This window comes from Scyliorhinus canicula, chromosome 3 (assembly GCF_902713615.1).
Source record: "Scyliorhinus canicula chromosome 3, sScyCan1.1, whole genome shotgun sequence".
Classification (NCBI taxonomy): Eukaryota; Metazoa; Chordata; class Chondrichthyes; order Carcharhiniformes; family Scyliorhinidae; genus Scyliorhinus; species Scyliorhinus canicula.
This window is the reverse complement of record NC_052148.1, coordinates 213,656,465-213,677,659: the sequence shown is the minus strand read 5'-3', so window position 1 is coordinate 213,677,659 and position 21,195 is coordinate 213,656,465.

The window sequence follows — 21,195 nt, the reverse complement described above, 5'->3', positions numbered from 1 at the left end:
GCCTGCAAAGAATAATCATGTGTATTAATATATGTAGCTTTTAGTACATGCAAATACAGCACACTGGGAGCCCAACTGACAATCTTAAAGATGTAAAGCTGAGCTCCGTTTTAATGACAACACGAATGCCCAAATAGATGGCATTGCCATGGGATCCCCTCTAGGCCTCGTTTTCACAGACATCTTTGTTGGGTTCCCTGGGAAACGTACCTTTGATGGAATTAACTTCCTGCCAAATGAATACATCCAATAGGAGAATGGTACATTTGCTATCTTTAAATCGGCAACTGCATGTAATAATTTCCTTACATGTCTTAATGGACTCCATCCTACAATTTTGAAATGGAGTAACCCAATGGAGTAACCCAATGGAGTAACCGTGGCAGCACGGTAGCATGGTGGTTAGCATAAATGCTTCACAGCTCGAGGGTCCCAGGTTCGGTTCCCGGCTGGGTCACTGTCTGTGCGGAGTCTGCACGTCCTCCCCGTGTGTGCGTGGGTTTCCTCCGGCTGCTCCGGTTTCCTCCCACAGTCCAAAGATGTGCGGGTTAGGTGGATTGGCCATACTAAATTGCCCATGGTGTCCTAAATAAGGTAAGGTTAGGGGGGGGGTTGTTGGGTTACGGGTATAGGGTGGATACGTGGGTTTGAGTAGGGTGATCATTGCTCGGCACAACATCGAGGGCCGAAGGGCCTGTTCTGTGCTGTACTGTTCTATTCTATTCTATAATGAACTTCCTTGACGTCCTGGTTGAGAACTTTGCCAGGAGGTTCTCTACCACAGCCTACCACAAGCCCACCTTCACAGCCCCATAAATGTGTTGGGATTCCCTTGGTCCCACAAGCAATGGGATTAGTCTAATCTGCAACCTCATGAATAGGGCTAAACAGGGCGACATGTGGCACAGTGGTTAGCATTGCTGCCTACAGCGCTGAGGACTCGGGTTCGAATCCCAGCCCTGGGTCACTGTCCGTGTGGAGTTTCCACATTCTCCCCATGTCTGCATGGGTTTCACCCCCACAACCCAAAGATGTGCAGGGTAGGTGGATTGGCCACCCTAAATTGCCCCGCAATTGGGAAAAAAAAATTGGGGTACTCTAATTTTTTAAAAAACAATAAAATGAATAGGGCTAAACTATTTTCTCAGCATTGTAGCACAGTGGTTAGCACAGTTGCTTCACAGCTCCAGGGTCCCAGGTTCAATTCTCAGTTAGTCACCATCACCTGATGCATTCTCCATGGTAACACCTCTACCAATCAGTGTCCACTTGCCAACCAATTAATGCTCACTTCTCATACTGTATAAATTGTTTATTTTCCCTTTTATGATATTCTTGTGAAGTGTTCTGATGAGTACAAGATGAAAAGCTTTGATATATCTCTCTTTTTTTTGCAATACTCACATTCTGTCCGGTCAAATGACTATTTATTGAACAATGTGATGCAATTATTAATCTAAAGTAATATCTTCATGGATAAGTGCCCTATACAATCCTTGCCTGACACCTTTGAATATAACTCAAGATGTTGATGTCTGAGATTTGTCCGACCCAGCAGTTTGCATATTTGCTATTGGGTTTGCGCTATTTGAACCTCCTAGTATAATACCCCAGAACCTGACCAGCAGAGCACCATTGTTTAAAGCACTACTAGGAATATTAAGGACCCCAAATGGGGACAAGAAGTATTTTTTAAATTAATTCATGGATGTGGGCGACACTAGCTAGGCCAGCATTTCTTTCCATCCCTAATTGTCCTTGGAAAATGTGTCACCTATGGTATTGGACTAGGAAAAAACTTATGCATCTTTTACCTAAATCATAAGTAGAGGTTAAGCACTTTCCCAAGGAAGTAAGTGGCTGAATGCTTGTTTGAGCTCCCTCTTCAAGACTGCTTCGCCCTAAGCACTTAGAGAAACCAAGCATAGGGGTTGTCTGCTGGGCCCAACCAAGAAGGTAAGTAACTTATCTGATTGTGGAGTCAGGAAAGACAGGACTTCCAGGTTAAAGGCACTGATTGTTATCATCTTAACCCCCTCTCCTGCTACACCCATACATTGAAATGTTGTGTTCATGATCCTGATCACTACACTGCAATGCTCCCGGTTCTGACCCACACTACTGGCCCTCATCCTGACCTGCCCTACTTCAAGCCCTGACTCACAATAGTTCCTGCTCCTGGCCCTATCTGCATTACTCTCAGATCCAACCACTGTTGTCCCATCACCAATTCTGTCAATCACAGTTCCCATCCGCCATGATCCCTGATGCCAGACCCACATTCCTAATTGCCACTGGAACTCTGTAATGGTCCAACTTTGCACTCAGGGACCTTAAATTGGTGAACTGCTACATTATAATGATGTCTGCGACGCAATATGTAGGGACTCTTGGACCTCACCATTCAGGTTCTGGGAACATACCTTAAAATGGACACAACCTAAATTTCTGGGCCAATATATCTCAAATCTCCCTCTCTCCCATTCAATATACCATCATGTTTGATGACTACTCATCTTTTGCTTCTTCTGTGCTGCACCTTCCTCCTAATGTCATTGTAACGATGACAAGGAACACTAAAGAGAAGCAACTCCTGTAGTTAGGGAAATAGGAGGTGTTGTGCTTGGGATAACTGTCATTTTACTGCTCTTTGTCCCACTGTCAACGCAATGGCAGAAAAATGGCATGCAAGAGTGTAATTTATTTATTTAAATTTTAGAGTATCCAATTCATTTTTTCCAATTAAGGGGTAAGTTAGCGTGGCCAATCCACCTAGCTTACACATTTTTGGGTTGTGGGGGCGAAACCCACACAAACACAGGGAGAATGTGCAAACTCCACACAGACAATGACCCAGAGCTGGGATCGAACCTGGGACCTCAGCGCCATGAGGACGCAGTGCGCCACCATGCTGCCCTTGCAAGAGTGTAATTGAGAAAGATTCTATGAAAGTTCTACTGAAGACATTAGGGCAGAGGAAATAAAGTTTCTTGGGGCAGTTTTAGCGATGGGAGAGATGCAAGAATTGCATGGAATCATAGAATACCTACATATCAGAAGGAGGCCATTCAGCCCATCGAGTCTGCACCGACCCTCAGAAAGAGCCCCCATGTCCCCACCCTATCACCATCATCCAGTAACCCCAGCTAACCTTTTGGACAAAAGGGGCAATTTAGCGTGGCCAATCCACCTAACTTTCACATCTTTGGACTGAGGGAGGAAACCCACACAGACATGGGGAGAATGTGCAAACTCCACACAGACAAGCACCCAAGGTCAGAATTGAACTTGGGTCCCTGGCGCTGTGAGGCAGCAATGTCCTAGGCGATAGTGAAGCATATTCATTTGTGAAGAAGAATTGAACGGCCATAAGCAGGAAATAGAAATAAGTTAATCTTGTGAAACACATGAGGAAGTGCTTTCTGAAGAGTTTTTCTTCACTTCCCCTATTGGAAGCACCGTAGGCATTTAAGATGCAGCTTTCCACCGACTGAACTATAAAAGGAAGAGGTTACGTGTATTAAAGAAGGTGAACTTGAGGTTAATGAATGCAGACTGACAGTATCAAGATAAATTCCAGTTGAGTTTGGTCAGAGGAGAAGAAACGATTGATAGGAAGAAAGACGAGTGACAAAGCTCTTGATGTGCCCCGATTTAATACAAAGGAATCCCAGAAAGTCCATTCATTGTATTACAATATAAATGGTTTTTAAAAAAGAAATGACCCCGAACATATATTCAGGAGATAAGTATTTGATTTTAATGTATTTAGAATTATGTATCAAATATGGTAGTGGCGCCCATGGCGACCATGAATGATACATTAAAGATTTCAAGAACATAATTCCAAAGATATATCATAGGCAAAACAATTTTAGATTTCATGTTAAATGTAGACAAATATCTCATAGTGCTTTGCAATGGCATCATTTTTTTAAACTGTTAACCAAGCTATAAGATGAGATTTTTGGAAGCATTACAAGAGTAACAGTGAAACCCCCAAGGCAAGCTCTGTATTTAAAACCATGCATTACGCTATCACTTTCAAAGTGATGAATATTGGGCAGTTAATAACCTCCCGCAGGGTCAGTGAGAACAATAGAGAATAGTTGCGGGGTAAGATGTATCGACTTTCTTAGATCTGGGGGCGAATTCCAATTCTGTTCTTTTGTAAATCCCCTATTTGAATCGCTTCACCATTGACAGCCATGTTTTCAGCTGCCCTGGTCATAGCTTTGGAATTTGCTGCCTAAATCTATCCACCTCTCTACCTCTCTCTTCCTTTAAATTACTCCTTGGGTGGCAGCGGTGTTGTGATATTGTAGTAGTCCAAAGACCCAGTGTAATACTCTGGGGACCTGGGTTTGAACGGCATCACATCAGATGGTGAAATTTGAATTCAGTAAAATTCTAAAATAACTAAAAGACGACCATAAAATTATTGTTGATTGGTGCAAAAACTCACCTTGTACACTAATGTTCATCAGGGAAGGAAATCTGCCAAGCTTAGCTGGTCTGGTCTACATGTGACTCCAGATCCACAGCAATGTCCTCTGAAATAGCCAAGCAAGCGACTCAGTTCATCAAACTGGACCACACAGCATCGTCCAAGGGACCAGAAATGACACCGACAAACTCACCCCTGTCGACCTTTCAAAATGCTCCTAACATGGGCGGCAGGGTGACGTAGTGATTAGCACTGCTACCTACAGCGCTGAGGACCCGGGTTCGATCCTGGTGCTGGGACACTGTGTGGAGTTTGCACATTCTCCCCGTGTCTGCGTGGGTATCACCCCCACAACCCAAAGATGTGCAGGTTAGGTGGATTGGCCACGCTAAATTGCCCCTTAATTGGAAAAAAAATAATTGGGTACTCTAAATTTATTCAAAAAAAACAAAATGCTCCTAACATCTGCGTGCTTGTGCCAGGATTGTGATAGTTGTTCTACAACCCACTTAAGCAACAACCTGACATAGCCATACTCTTTTTTAAGTATGTTTATCCAAGTCTTACATAATAACAAACAGCGAACTAAACACACGAATGCAAACATTACTAATAGCATAAAAGAAAAAATTGACTTAAATACTATAACTAAAGCCCATAACAACTAATGGTCTTTGAAAAAGGAAATAAATGGCTGCCATCTCAGGTAGCATCCCCCTGCTGAACCTCTGATGGTAAATTAATTTTCTCTAAGTGGAAGATAGAACATCAAGTCTCAAAACCTGCCAGAGGTACAGGGTGGAAAGGGAGACCTTCAACCAAGCAATATCTGCCTCAGGGCTATCAGCAAGGCAAAGGTGACAACCTTCATCTCTACTCCAGAGTGCACCGTCGGTGAATCAAAAACCCCAAATATGGCTATCAGCAAACATGGGATCAATTCCAAACGGTGTATCTCCAACATGGTGCAAAAAAAGGAAGCCCAGAATCTGACAAGTTTGGAGTAGGACCAAAACATTTGCGAACAGCAGTCACATCTGTCCTCAATGTTGTGAATACTGGCCGCAGAGGCATTATATAACAAATGGATCCAAGAGGCAAATATATGGCCCAATCCAAATCTCCCGAGAATCTCAAATAAATATTGCCATTCCACCCAATCAAATGCTTTCTCAGCGTCAAGAGAAACTATCACCTCAGGCTTGGGTGCAGGGGAGGAAGACTTAAAAGACAACATATAATAGCTGATAATGGCTGGCTCTTTACAAAGCCTGTTTGATCCTCCAAAATTATATTGGGAAGGCAAGGCTCCAAAAGGAGCACCAGAACCTTAGCGAGAAGCTTAACGTCTGCATTTAAAAGCGAGATGGGTCGGTATGGACCACACTCTGTTGGGTCCTTGACCCTGTTATAGAGCAAGGGAATAGAGGCTTGGGTGTGGTCAGAGTGGATAGGGAGTCATTAAACATATGTAATATAAATGGTGGGAGTTGTTCTGAGAATTTCTTACAAAATTTGATCGGGAAACCATCTGGGCCAGGGACCTTGCCAGCCTGCATCAGCCCAATACACATCAAAATGTTGTCAGGGTGTAATTGGGAGTCAAACTCGCAGCTGTTATCCACTTCAACAATTGGGAATGGGCATACTGTCCAGAAAATCAGACATCACCAACTTTTCCGGGGAGGGGCTCCGATTTACACAGGTGCAGTAACAGGATTTAAAAGCCACATTGACCTGGGGAGGGGCGGAAATTAGATCAAATGAAAGAACATAAGAACATAAGAATTAGGAGCAGGAGTCGGCCATCTGGCCCCTCAAGCCTGCGCCGCCATTCAATGAGATCATGGCTGATCTTTTGTGGACTCAGCTCCACTTTCCGGCCCGAACACCATAACCCTTAATCCCTTTATTCTTCAAAAAACTATCTATCTCTATCTTTAAAAAATTTAATGAAGAAGCCTCAACTGCTTCACTGTGCAAGGAATTCTATAGATTCACAACCCTTTGGGTGAAGAAGTTCCTCCTAAACTCAGTCTTCAATCTACTTCCCCTTATTTTGAGGCTAGTTCTGCTTTCACCCACCAGTGGAAACAATCTGCCCGCATCAATCCTATCTATTCCCTTCATAATTTTATATGTTTCTATAAGATCCCCCCTCATCCTTCTCAATTCCAATGAGTACAGTCCCAGTCTACTCAACCTCTCCTCGCAATCCAACCCCTTCAGCTCTGGGATTAACCTAGTGAATCTCCTCTGCACACTCTCCAGTGCCAGTACCTCCTTTCTCAGGTAAGGAGACCAAAACTGAACACAATACTCCAGGTGTGGCCTCACTAACACCTTATACAATTGCAGCATAACCTCCCTAGTCTTAAACTCCATCCCTCTAGCAATGAAGGACAAAATTCCATTTGCCTTCTTAATCACCCATTGCACGTGTAAACCAACTTTTTGCGACTCATGCACGAGCACACCCAGGTCTCTCTGCACAGCAGCATGTTTTAATATTTTGCCATTTAAATAATAATCCCTTTTGCTGTTATTCCTACCAAAATGGATAACCTCACATTTGTCAACATTGTATTCCATCTGCCAGACCCCAGCCCATTCACTTAACCTATCCAAATCCATCTGCAGACTTCCAGTATCCTCTGCACTTTTTGCTTTACCACTCATCTTAACCACTCATCGTTTGCAAACTTGGACACATTGCCCTTGGTCCCCAACTCCAAATCATCTATGTAAATTGTGAACAATTGTGGGCCCAACACTGATCCCTGAGGGACACCACTAGCTATTGGTTGCCAACCAGAGAAACACCCATTAATCCCTACTCTTTGCTTTCTGTTAATTAACCAATCCTCTATCCATGCTACTACTTTACCTTTAATGCCATGCATCTTTATCTTATGCAGCAACCATTTGTGTGGCACCTTGTCAAAGGCTTTCTGGAGATCCTGATATACCACATCCATTGGCTCCCCGTTATCTACCGCACTGGTAATGTCCTCAAAGAATTCCACTAAATTAGTTAGGAATATCTGGGGGATCTCACGGGAAGCCGCTTGACGTTTCAATTGGTGGGCCAGATGATGACTAGCCTTCTCCCCAGGAGCACTGTAACTGATATACAGCCTTGTTAGCGGACAGTAGTTCAAACTGTGTCTGCAACATTTTTCTGCTTGTGAATAGCTCGGGTAGGATCGAGCGAGCACTGATAATCCACCTCTAAAATGGAGTTTACCAGCCTCTGCTGCTCCAATTTCTTAATCTTCAGCACAAATGCTTTAGAAGAAATAATTTTCCCCCTAAGGATGGCCTTAGGAGCCTCCCACAACATGGAAGGAGAGATTGAGTTGGATCTACTTCATGTAATCATCAATTAAGTTGGACAAGCGCTCGCAATGTTTTTTATCGGCCAGCGAAGTGGTATCCAAACTCCAGAGTGGACTTTGGGTGGGGCTGGACTCCAACAATGTGTGGGGAATGATCAGAAATAATAATTACAGAATACTCCTGCCGAAGGCTGGAGAGCCCCATCTGAAATTTAAAAACAATGCAGGAATATGTATGGTGGACATGTGAAAAAAAGGAAAAATCCCTATCTTTCGGGTGCAGAAAGCACCAAAGGTCTACTCCAACCGCACCCCCCCGCCCATCTGAGCCATAATAAAAGACAACGCCCTGGACACCCCTGATGGGACGAACAGTTTTGATTTAGAACAATCCAATTTAGGATCCAAAACGCAGTTTAGGTCCCCTTCTAAAATAAGCTGTGTGAGTTGAGGTTGGGGAGGGAAGCTAACAGAGAGGTTATTTTTTTACATTTAGAGTACACAATTAATTTTTTCCAATTAAGGGGCAATTTTAGCGTGTTCAATCTACCTACCTTGCACATCTTTGTGTTGAGGGGGCAAAACCCACGCAAACACGGGGAGAATGTGTAAACTCCACACGGACAGTGACCCAGATCCTGGATCGAACCTGGGACCTCGGCGCCGTGAAACTGCAGAGCTAACAGAGAGTTAATGAAATTCATTCAGTTAGGGGTATAAACGTTGACGAGGACTACTGGGGTGTTCGATAGGGAGCCACGAACAGTAACATATCGACCATTGGAGTCAGCCATAATCTGAGAAGAGGAGAACTGGATACTTTTGTTAATTAAAATTGCTGTACCCCTGGCATTGCTCTTAAAAGTGGAATGAAAAATTTGCCCAACGCAACCCTTACATAGCCTGGTCAGATCCTTGACATGTAAATGGGTCTCCAACTAAAAGACAATATCAACGTTTCGGCTCTTGAGATGAGCAAAAGCCCTTGACCATTTTACAGAGCCATTCAAACCCCTAAGATGGATTGAAGTCCCCCACCACTCCTCAAACTGGAGTCAGCCATCCCAAAGAGAGGTATTAAACAAGAGAGACAAGAAGATCCACCCAAGATGGCCACCGAGCCAAGTCAGATGACTCGACAAAGGGAGACCAGCAGACACCATCAGGAAACTAACACTAAAACCCTATCCCACTCTCCCCTCCGTAAAAACACCATCACAGTTGAACATAACCACACCAAAAATAAATATCACATTGGCAAACAATAACTTACCCTAACTAATTAAACAACACAAATTCTAAGCTCCTTTTTAAAACATTTGCTTTGAGCTGCAGCAAGCCCTCTTATACCACTCCCAATAACTAACACTCCTTGTTAGCAGCGAGACTACCAACTGGAGAATAAAAACTTATTTTACTTACGCCACGCTGGCGACTAAAAGACGCACCAGATATCAATAGTGAAAAGAGAAAGGGAACAATTAATTAATGCAAGAAACAAGCAGTAGAAATCTCTCAAGTATAACTAAAACCATCAAAAGTACACCTGGGCAACAGTATGAAAATAAACAAAATACAACGTGCCTATACACAGTGCTATAAAACAGATAAACCAATGCACAACTTGTGCTTTTGGACAATGGAATCCTGTTGCTCGTTTTGCTAAGTGTGCTTTACACTTAATTGCTCTGTTTTATAACCTTTGCTCTAGAGTCGCCAGGTACCTTTATGATACCACCACGAGGTTCAGGTTCAAGTGCTGATCAATAACTCAATACATGAGTTAGTAAGGTTCAAATCAAAACACATTTATTATATACACAGTCAATCGCTACTCATGCATAAAATACTATTCACTAGACTATCACTAACACTAACAGGCCAATACTTAGCTTTGGAAAAGGGACCCACTAAGTCAGGGGAACAATTGGCCTCTCATTTGATCCTGAGTCTGTAGGCTTCCAGCTGGTATGGACTAATGGTTAGGAGCACCTATCTCGTAGTGTGCATTGACTGGACACTTACTTGGTTGGTGCAGCTGCTAGGCAAGTCTCTCCGAGTTGAGAGTCACGGTCAAGAGTTCTTTGAGAGCTGCCAAGAAGCTGTTAGGCCGGTCTCTCCTCGCTGAGAGCCAAGTGCCAAGAAGAACGAATTGAACTTGGGGACTCTACTTTATAGTCCCCAGGGGCTTCGCGCCCTTTTGGGCGGACCCCGTACCTGGTTCCAAGTGATTGGACTGAGTTCTGATCACTTGGATCGATTTCTCCAATACTGGAGCTGTTCCCTGATCGCTGGGTGGTTCCTAAGTGTCCGTTGGCCTTCCTTTGTCTTGGCTCCCGCTGGCGCCGAGGAGTCTGGCTTGGCTTCGATTATCTTAACTGTTTCAATTGTTCCCGGGGATCGCTCATCAATATGTAGATGGTCGTCAGTTTCAGTGCTGTCTGGGTTTCTGCAAGTTCCAATATACAGGAGATTTTGCACCTGCTTGTTTTCCTGCGTTTAGCCATTTTTCCCTGCATTCTTCGCGAATCTCCATTTTAAAGTCGGGATGTGGCCAACCCAGGTGGCTACAATCCACATCTACTTTGAATCAAAAATGTGGTCTTTTTCTCAAAATGTTACTCAGAGGCCAGCTGGATAAACCAATCCAAACTTGACTCCACTCTTGTACAGGATGGATTTCACTCCATTAAAAGCAGCTCTTTTCGTAGCTAGGTCCACATTCATGTCCTGCTACAGCCAAATTAAGTGGCCTTCCCACTTGAGATTCTGATGCTCCATTACTGATCGAAGAACCAGCTCTTTTTCTTTGAAACAAATCTTGCGATAACCACGTGAGGAGGCTATCCAGACCGAAGCTTAGGTCGGAGCGAGCGATGAAGCCAGTCTAATTCAGGGGAGGAATGAAGCACAACTTCCATCATCTTGTGGACCAGGCCTGAGAAATATTCAGTAGGAGTGCGACCCTGAAACCATCACCCTGTAACCCCACAATATGCACATTCTGTCTCCTGGATCAGTTCTCCAGATCATTCACCTTAGTTGTAAATGTTCTGTTTACCTTGGCCAAAGAAGGAAGGTCGAACTCCAAGGAGGTGATCCTGTCATTATGATCCGGCAATGCACCGTCTGAGACCTCAATTGTGGCTCCATGAGCGTCGACCGTCTTGCTGGTGGATTCAAGTACTAAATGGATGGCGGCCAAGGTCTCTTCAATTGATCTTTTAAGATTCACTAACAGGTTTTGTCAATGTTTATCGAGCTCGATCGCCAAATTTTTGTGAGCGCTTCGGCTGTTAGTGCAGTGGTTTGGGAAGATGCTGACTCCACCAACTTACCTTCAATAGATCACTGAGATGCTCAGAGTCAGTCAATGGATTTCAGACCAATTCTTCTTTTGCTCTGCCTCCCTTGGGCATCTCAGGTAAGAGGGAACTCAACATAACCAAATTTCAGGATTTTCCCAGGAAATTAGAGACCTGTGGCGCAGGGAAAAAGGGTAGAAAAGTGTGGTTTCCAGCAGGAGCTACCTCATGTGTGTCTTCCCCTCACATTGCGCCACCGGAAGCCTGATATAGTCATATTCACCACCACACGTTCTTGTGGAAACAAAGTCCCATCTTCACATTGAGGATACCTCCATCGTGTTGTGCGGCACTACCACAGTGATAAATGGGATAGGTTTTGAACAGATCTAGCAATTCAAGACTGGGCATCCATGAGGCTCTGAGGGCCATCAGCAGCAGCAGGATGGTACTCAACTTTAATCTGTGACTTTATGGCTTGACATATCTCCAACTCCACTATTACCACCAAGCCAGAGGATCAGGCCTGGTTCAATGAAGAGTGCAGGAGAGCATGCCACGAGCAACACCAGACATACCTAAAAATGCACTGTCAACCTGGTGAAGCTACAGCACAGGACTGCCTGTGTGCCAAACAGCATAAGAAGAAAGTAATAGATAGAGCTAAGTGATCCCACATCCAACGGATTAGATCTAAGTCTGCAGTCCCACCACATCCAGCTGTGAATGCTGGTGGACAATTAAACAACTTACTGGAGGAAGAGGCTCCAAACATATACCCATCCTTAATGGTGGAGGAGCGCAGCACGCTTGTGCAAAAGATAAGACTTCTTTTTCTCCTTTTTAAATAAATTTAGAGTACCCAATTCATTTTTTCCAATTAAGGAGCAATTTAGCATGTCTAATCCACCTACCCTGCACATGTTTGGGTTGTGGGGGTGAAACCCATGTAAACATGGGGAGAATGTGCAAACTCCACATGGACATTGACCCAGAGCCGGGATTGAACCTGGGACCTCGCTGACGTTAGGCAGCAGTGCTAATGTCCGGACCACGTGCTGCCCCCAAGACTGAAGCATTTGTAACCATCTTCAGCCAGAAGTACCAAATGGATGATCCAGTTTGGCCACCTCTGGAGATCGCCGGCATCAAGAATGCCAGTCTTCAGCCAATTTGATTCACTCCACATGATATCAAGACATGGCTGAAGACAATGGACACAGCGAACACTATGGGCCCTGACAATGTTCCGCCAATCGCACTTAAAAGCTGTGCTCCAGAACTTGCCATGCCACCAGCCAAGCTGTTGCAATAAAGCTACAATACCGGCATCTACCCAGCAATGTGGAAAATTGCCCAGGTATGTCCTGTAGAGAAAAAGCACTGGAATTCCAACCCAGCCAATTCCTGCCCCACCAGTCTACTCTCAATCATCAGCAAAATGATGGAAGAGTCAATAACAGTGCTATAAAGCAGTACTTTCTCAGCAATAACCTGCTCACTGAAGCTGAGGCCTTACTTCTTTACAGCCTTGGATCAAACATGGACAAATGAATTAAACTCCAGAAGTAATGGGAGATGTGGGTGTGAGTTTAGCAGAGTGAGTGAGAGTGCAGTGGGGCATGTGAACGTTAAACAGTTTTCATTTATTGAGGTTGTTGGAAGATGCGTGATGGGGTCTGGAGAATTATGTGGTGACAGAAGCTGTTGGTGGAGCTAATGTCTGATGCTACTGGTACAGCCACAAGTGGTTAGTGGATGATCTATCTCAATTTTTTCCTGTGGTCCCCAATGTTTAGCCACTTAAATTCACTGCATGTGATATCAAGAAATAACTTAAGGCATGGTATATAACAAAGGCTAGAGGCCAACATCATGTTTTTTGTGCTGAAAGCCTGTTCTACAGACCAAACCATTCGCCGAGACACGATGTTCCAACATAGCTACAATACTGGCATCCACCTGCCAATGTGGAATATTGCTCAGAAATGTCCTGTCCATAATAAAAAGGATAAATTGACTCTGACTCAGTACCCCCCCCCCCCCCCCCCCAGCCCACTCCCACCCCACCCCCTCCCACGAGTACAGTCTATTCTGAGTCATCGGCAAAATGCTAGAAGGTGTCATTGACTGTGGTATCAAGCTGCACTTACATAGCAATAAAGGGCTTACCAATGACAGATTTCCAAACCTTATCATAGACAAAAGATCCAAATTCCAGGGGTGAGAGTGCCCTTAACATCAAGGCAGCATTTGACCGAGTGCAACATCAAGGAGTCCAAGCAAAGCTGAATTCAATGGAATTAGGGATATAGCTCTCCACTGGTTGTAGTCATACCTAGCATAAAGGAAAATGGTTGTTGAAGGTCAACTGTCTCAGCCCCAGGATATTGTTGCAGGGGTTCCTCAAGGTAGTGTCCTGGGCCCAACCATCCTCAGTTGCTTTCTCAATTACCTCCCCTCAATTATACATTCCACAGTGGGTTTGTGTTCACTGATAATTGTACAATGTTCAATAATGTTCAAGATTCCTCGGATAGTGAATATTTGTGCAGCAAGATATTGATGACATTTAGGCTTGGGCTGATAAGTGACAAATAACTTTTGTACCACACAAGTGCCAGGCAATGGCCATCTCCAGGAAGAAAGAATCTAACTATCTCCCATTTACATTCAATAGTGTTACCATTGCTGAATCCCCCACTATCAACATCCTGGGGGTGTAGGGGATGGAGGTGTTGGTGAAGCTATCATTGACCACAAACAGAATTGGATGAACCATATAAATATTATGTCTACAAGAGGCTGGGAATTCAGCCCACTTGATGAGCACCTAATCCATCAATTTATATATTCGAGACCATTGGCTCACAATGGCACCAGTGTGCACCATCTATAAGATACACTGCAGCAACTCCCTTCCTTCCCAACCCCCAACTTCTGCCACCTCAACGAACAAGGGCAGCAGATGCAAGTGAACACCACCAAGTTCCCAAGCAAGCCACATATCCACCCTATGTCACTGTTCCTTCACTGTCACTGGATCAAAAACTTGGAACCACCTCCCTAACAGCACAGTGGGTGTACCTACACCACGTGGACTGCAAGGGTTCAAGAATGCAGCTCACCGCCACCTTCCCAAGGGCAAATAGGGATGGGCAACAAATGCTGGCTTTGCCAGTGACACTTACCTCCCATGAAAGAATATTCCTTAAAATTGTTGGTGGAATATGACATTTGGAAATTCATTCATTGTATTTGAGGTCACCGGACTTCTTCTGGCTCTACATTTTTGGACTCAACTCCTGGCATTGACCTCGAGAACTACCTGTTCCCACTGCCTTCTCATCGGGGCCTCACGGCCCTCTGGACACAGGACTCTCCTCCTTTCTAACTCCTCCATCGAGATCCATTGCAGCAAAAGGCTTCGAGCTCGATTTCTCGTCTAATTTGCCGTTCTTCGCCGTTCCCCGCGTTTAGAACCACTTCTGCATGACCACCAGCCCCTAACGCAGCCACAAATGCGCCTCCCGTTTAAGAGAGGCCGGCTAGTTTTGAGCAGAGCAGACTAACTTTCACCGGTGTCTGCCGATCAACACGGCACGGTTAACCCTGGTTGTCCCCGGTAACTGAACTGGTAGCACGTCGCTGGTTGCTGTCTGCATTGAGAGCGGAATATCAGCTCACACATCTTTAGGAGGAGGCGATTGAATTTCTCAAATTCCTCAGCAGCTCAATATTGTATTAATTTAAATGGAGAAATAAGTGAAAGGTATCTGTTATATTTCCCCCTCTAGATATGACAAAAGAATGTGTGTATGTTACATATCAGAAAATACAATTCTTGATGGAAACTCAATTGAAGGATCATATTTTACATTTACAAGGTTACATTTTACATCGTGTTGTAACCCCCGTGTATATTGTTGCGACTTGTCCCTGTCGCCGTGCATACGAAGGAGTATCCAGTGCAGCCTATTTTAATGCTGCGATGGCTTTATTCTCGGTGGTGGAGTTGAGGCTGTTGGCACCATTCACCCGCCTGAATGAATGAAAGCGGGCGGATCACTTGGCAAAACGCACAACTGCAGACTTATTGGGGTTCAATCCCAAGTTTAACAGTATCAGAATCGCCCTGTTTAAGGTCTCGGCGTGCTGTGTGCTTTATTGTCAGTCTTCAGTAATTCGGCGTAAAATTTCCCGACGCACAATTGAAACATCTGGACGGTTGTGAAAATCGAGCAGAACACCACGATATGTTCTGCCAGACTTGGACTTTGGTAAGTCACAGCCTGCTTCGACCTTGCAATCTGACTGATCTTCCAACGAGTGCCAGTGAGGTTTGAATTTCGCCTTTCAGCCCCACATAGTTTCGAGGAACGCCGGGTGTTGTCAAGCTTGTCAGAAAAAGTGCACTCGCTAAAAATGGCAGGGCGGTAGCTGTGTGAAAGTTTCCTATTGGATCCAGACCAATTAGTGCTGCAATTATGCTTGAAAGTATAATGCGAAGGCCAATTCACAGCAACCCAGACACATTAACATCACCGCCATCGTCCACTCACAGTGTTCGATCAACTGCATTTGTTTTGCCTCCATTATTTTTTTGTGCAAAATGATTCTGATTCAGGATTATTCCAAGTCGTACGCAGGTTGATATATATTTAGCAACAATCTCCACGATAAATGTGATTGGTGCATAAACAAATATTCAATACAAGAAATACACAACAGCAAAGATAATTCCTACAAAAGCATGCTTAAAATAGTTGGAATTCCTGGCAGGCGGGACACAGACAGAGAAAAGGAATGGGCTTCCCCCAGTTTATCTCACTGTGACCGTGTTGTTGTGAAGCCTAGCTAACCCGGCAACGCGTTGTTGTGAATCAATTTCAATTAAAAGTACGGCTTTACTCAAATGTATCGTAGCAGTTTCTCATTTTCAGATTCGTTAAGGAAGCGGAATAATGATTTTCCGCATCGTTGCTGATAAACAACCTCCACGTTCCAACGCATCGTGGATGGAGTTGGAAGGGCGGGGAATTCTGTGCAATTTACTGTAACTTCTCGAAAGCTTTTGACGAAGGCCCATAGGAAACGCTCTCGATTGAATTCAATATTACGAGAGAGTTAAAAAAAAAAAAGCTGCCCTCTCACATCTGTAACGATAGTCGTGCAGGCAGCAATTTATGGATGTGTGAGTGATTTGATAGAAAGTAACCTCAAGGTCTACTCGTTTATTTGGCTAATACAACACGGAATACATTAGTTCGCTTGTAAAGGTGAATTAATGACCATTAATAATAACCTTTATTAGTGTCACAAGTACATTAACACTGCAATGAAGTTACTGTGAGAATCCCCTAGTAACATGGAACAATACTATTATCAAACAGAGACTCCAAATATGTGGGGAGAATCGACTTCTTTGTGGGCCACATTAGTAACTAGGTGAAGAATTTGACGGCTTTATTCCCAGAACTAATTGGTTCTCTGAATCCGCTGTGATTTAATTGGTTTATTTTCGCATGTGAATGGTCCAACTACAAGGCATTTCGGTTGGATGATAAGTCGCGTTCCAGCTGTAAGTCTTCGCCACGTTCTGGTGTGCAATTAAGAATAAAACACTTCTTCTTCCAAAGTCAAGTTTGTTCTCCGAAATGAACCCAGGCGACAAGACCAAGAACAAAATGACGGTCAGCAGCAACAAGGTTTATTCACACAGCGCCAGGAACACGATGAAATAGACAGGAAAGTGCTGTGTGTGCTGAGTTCTGAGTGTGTACAGCTCAATGGAAACCAATGATCGGCAAGCAACCTCACATTTAAAGTGACCATGCTTAGCATTTTAAGGGGCAAGGACTTATACATTATTTGTTGGACATTGTCCTGATTTATTAATTAATTTTATTTATAGTGTTTTATTATGAATAGATCAGTATTTGCCCTGTGGCCTTTGAGCTCAATCCTGTTTCATTCATGTTTAATTCAAGGATGTGCAGTGCTATCTCCTTTTTAAAAAATAATTGCTTCTAATGTATCAACAATTTAAAAGGGGCAATTATCATTGCTGCAGTTCTTTGGAAAGAAACCCCAATGAGCTCTGAATCTGATCCTGTTCACTTTCCATTTCGTACCGGCCGCTTTCCCCGAACAATCACCAGTGAGACAGTGAAGGAGAGGGTGGACAGATATATTGTTGGGTAAGGGGGTGGGGGAGTGGGTGGTCATACATTGCTGGGTATGGGGGTGGGGGGAGTGGGTGGAAGACATTGCTGGGCAAGGATGGCGGAGGAGTGTGTCAGACATTGTTGGGTAAGGGGGTGGGGGAGTGGGTGGACAGACATTGTTGAGTAAGGGGTGGGGGAGTGGGTGGTCAGACATTACTGGGTAAGGGGGAGGGGGAGTGGGTGGTCAGATATTGTTGAGTAAGGGGATGGGAGGAAGTGGGTGGAAGACGTTTTTGGGTAAGGGGGTGGGGGAGTGGGTGGAAGAAATTTTTGGGCAAGGGGGTGGGGGAGTGGGTGGACAGACATTGTTGAGTAAGGGGGTGGGGGAGTGGGTGGTCAGACATTGTTGGGTAAGGGGATGGGGGAGTGGGTGGACAGATATTGCTGGGTATGGGGGTGGGGGATTGGGTGGACAGATATTGCTGGGTATGGGGGTGGGGGAGTGGGTGGACAGATCTTGCTGGGCAAGGGGGTGGGGGAGTGGGTGGTCAGACATTGTTGGGTAAGGGGATGGGGGAGTGTGTGGAAGACATTTTTGGGTAAGGGGGTGGGGGAGTGGGTGGACAGATATTGCTGGGTAAGGGGGTGGGGGAGTGGGTGGTCAGACATTGTTGAGTTAGGGGGTGGGGGGGTGGGTGGAAGACATTGTTGGGTAAGGGGGTGGGGGGAGTGGGTGGACAGATATTGCTGGGTAAGTGGGTGGGGGAGTGGGTGGACAGATCTTGCTGGGTAAGGGGGTGGGGGAGTGAGTGGACAGATATTGTTGGGTAAGGGGATGGGGGAGTGGGTGGACAGATATTGCTGGGTAAGGGGGTGGGGGAGTGAGTGGACAGATATTGCTGGGTAAGGGGGTGGGGGAGTGGGTGGACAGATATTGTTGGGTAAGGGGGTGGGGGAGTGGGTGGCCAGATATTGATGGTATGGGGGTGGGGGAGTGGATGGACAGATATTGATGAGTAAGGAGAAGGGGGAGTGGGTGGAAGACATTGTTGGGTAAGGGGGTGGGATGAGTGGGTCGTCAGATATTGTAGGGTAAAGGGGTTTGGGGGAGTGGGTGGACAGACATTGTTGAGTAAGGGGAAGAGGGGAGTGGGTGGTCAGGCTTTGCCGGGTAAGGGGGTGGGGGAGTGGGTGGACAGTTATTGCTGGTTAAGGGGGTGGGGGAGTGGGTGGTCAGATATTTGTGGGTAAGGGGGTGGGGGAGTGGGTGGAAGACATTGTTGGGTAAGGGGGGGGGGAGTGGGTGGTCAGATATTGCTGGGTAAGGGGGTGGGAGAGTGGGTGGTCAGATATGTTTGGGTAAGGGGGTGGGGAAGTGGGTGGTCAGATATTTTTGGATAAAGGGGTGGGGGAGTGGGTGGTCACATATTGCTGGTTAACAGGGTGGGGTGAGTGGGTGGACAGATATTGTTGGGTAAGGGGGTTGGGGAGTGGGTGGACAGATATTGCTGGGTAGGGGGGTGGGGGAGTGGGTGGACAGATATTGTTGGGTAAGGGGGTGGGGGAGTGGGTGGACAGATATTGCTGGGTAACGGGGTGGGAGAGTGGGTGGACAGATATTGTTGGGTAAGGGTCTGGGGGGGAGTGGGTGGACAGATATTGCTGGGTAAGGGGAAGAAGGGAGTGGGTGGTCAGGCATTCTTGGGTAAGGGGATGGGGAGTGGGTGGTCAGACACTGTTGGGTAAGGGGGTGGGGGAGTGGGTGGTCAGGCATTGTTGGATAAGGGGGTGGGGGAGTGGGTGGTCAGACACTGTTGGGTAAGGGGAAGAGGGGAGTGGGTAGTCAGGCATTATTGGGTGAGGGGAATGGGTGGTCATACATTGTTGGGTAAGGAGGTGGGGGAGTGGGTGGTCAGACAATGTTGAGTAAGGGGGTGGGGGAATGGGCGGTCGACATTGTTGGGTAAGGGATTCGGGAGTGGGTGGACAGATATTGTTGGGTAAGGGGGTGGAGGAGTGGGGGGCAGACATTGCTGGGTAATGGGGTGGGGGATTGGTTGGATGGATATTGCTAGGTAAGGGGGTATGGGAGTGGGTGGACATATATTTTTGAGTAAGGGGAAGAGGGGAGTGGGTGGTCAGGCATTGTTGGGTAAGGGGGTGGGGGAGTGGGTGGTCAGACACTGTTGGGTAATGAGGTGGGGGAGTGGGTGGACAGATATTGTTGGGTTAGGGGTGGGGGAGTGGTGGTCAGATATTTTTGGGTAAGGGGTGGGGGGAGTGGGTGGACAGTTATTGTTGGGTAAGGGGGTGCGGGGAGTGGGTGGTCAGCTATTTTTGGGTAAGGGGGTGTGGAAGTGGGTGGACAGTTATTGTTGGGTAAGGGGGTGCGAGGAGTGGGTGGTCAGGCATTGTTGGATAAGGGGATGGGGGAGTGGGTGGTCAGACATTGTTGGGTAATGAGATGGGGGGAGTGGGTGGTCAGATATTTTTGGCTAAGGGGTGGGGGTGTTTGTGGTCAGGCATTGTTGGATAAGGGGGTGGGGGAGTGGGTGGTCAGACACTGTTGGTAAGGGGGTGGGGGAGTGGGTGGTCAGACACTGTTGGGTAAGGGGGTGGGGGTGTGGGTGGTCAGACACTGTTGGGTAATGAGGTGGGAGGAGTGGGTGGACATATATTGTTGGGCTAGGGGGTGGGGGACTGGGTGGTCAGATATTTTTGGCTAAGGGGGTAGGAGAGTTTGTGGTCAGGCATTGTTGGATAAGGTAACTTTCACATCAAAACAAATGCGTTGCAGGATCAATGTTAAGGTTGTTTCAATAATTCCAGCCATTTATCTCCTAAAAAGGTGAAGTGCCTTTTGCTCTGGTCAGCCGGCTATTGGCTCAGGACTCGGCAGCACCTGAGACATCCCAGTAGGGAGATTTCGTTGTGTATTTTTCGCTTGTGGGCCTTCTCCGCCGTAGTAAACAAAACCCCAAAATTGTGAGTGAGAGCAACCTTTTGGGTGTTATCAGGGCGATGTTGCGAGTTAAACAACACACGTACAAATTAAAGAGTTTATTCTTCAGCTAGAGTGCTGATACCGTCCGAGCTCCTGCTACTCCACACGTAGGGGCATTTCACATGGAGGTAAGTATGGAGAATTCTGAGCTGAATGCTTGGCCGACCTTTCAGTTTGCACCAAAGATCAACATGCTTGGCCCAGTTCGCAGAGAAATTGCAACCTCGGTCCGTTTAATAAACCCGGCGCTCAGAAGCTCCCAAGTAGCAGTATCTCACCATCAAATCAACCCTGTTAATACTCTTGCCTCTGTCGTATAGATCCACTCTCAATAGCCTTGATCACACACTTCCCCCATTATATCTGCCCAATTATGAGTATAAAAGACATTTAAAAATTATTGAACTAAAACTAGTTTGGCACCTTAAATAACGAAGCAGAAAATGTTGGGAAAACTCAGCAGGTCTGGCATCATCAGTGGAGAGAGAAAATAGTTAATCTTTCGAGTCCATTATGACTTCTGCCGAGTTAGAGAGGGAGAAATGTGCTCGATTATAAGAGTAAATAACGCGGCGTTAAACATTCCCAGCTGTAGATTGTTGAGAAATGAGCATTTTTCCATACTGATTTGTGAGCGTGGATTACTGTTGTAGTTGAAGTACGTTTATATATGGGAACAATTACATTTTATACATTTGCATGGTGTCGTTCAATCAATTACATTATTTGTGCATTTTGTTTGCGGAAATTGGTGGTAGAAATTCGCCACCGCTGTTACCCGTCTTCAGTTCAGAACACTGTTCCTCACAGTTTGATGTAACAAGGAAAACTGATCAAATTGAAATTATTATGAGAAAGCAATGCCCCAGATCAAACTCCCTTGGCTGTTGAATTGCTCAATTCCTTCAGTGTCGGGTGCAAGTCCGAGTACCGG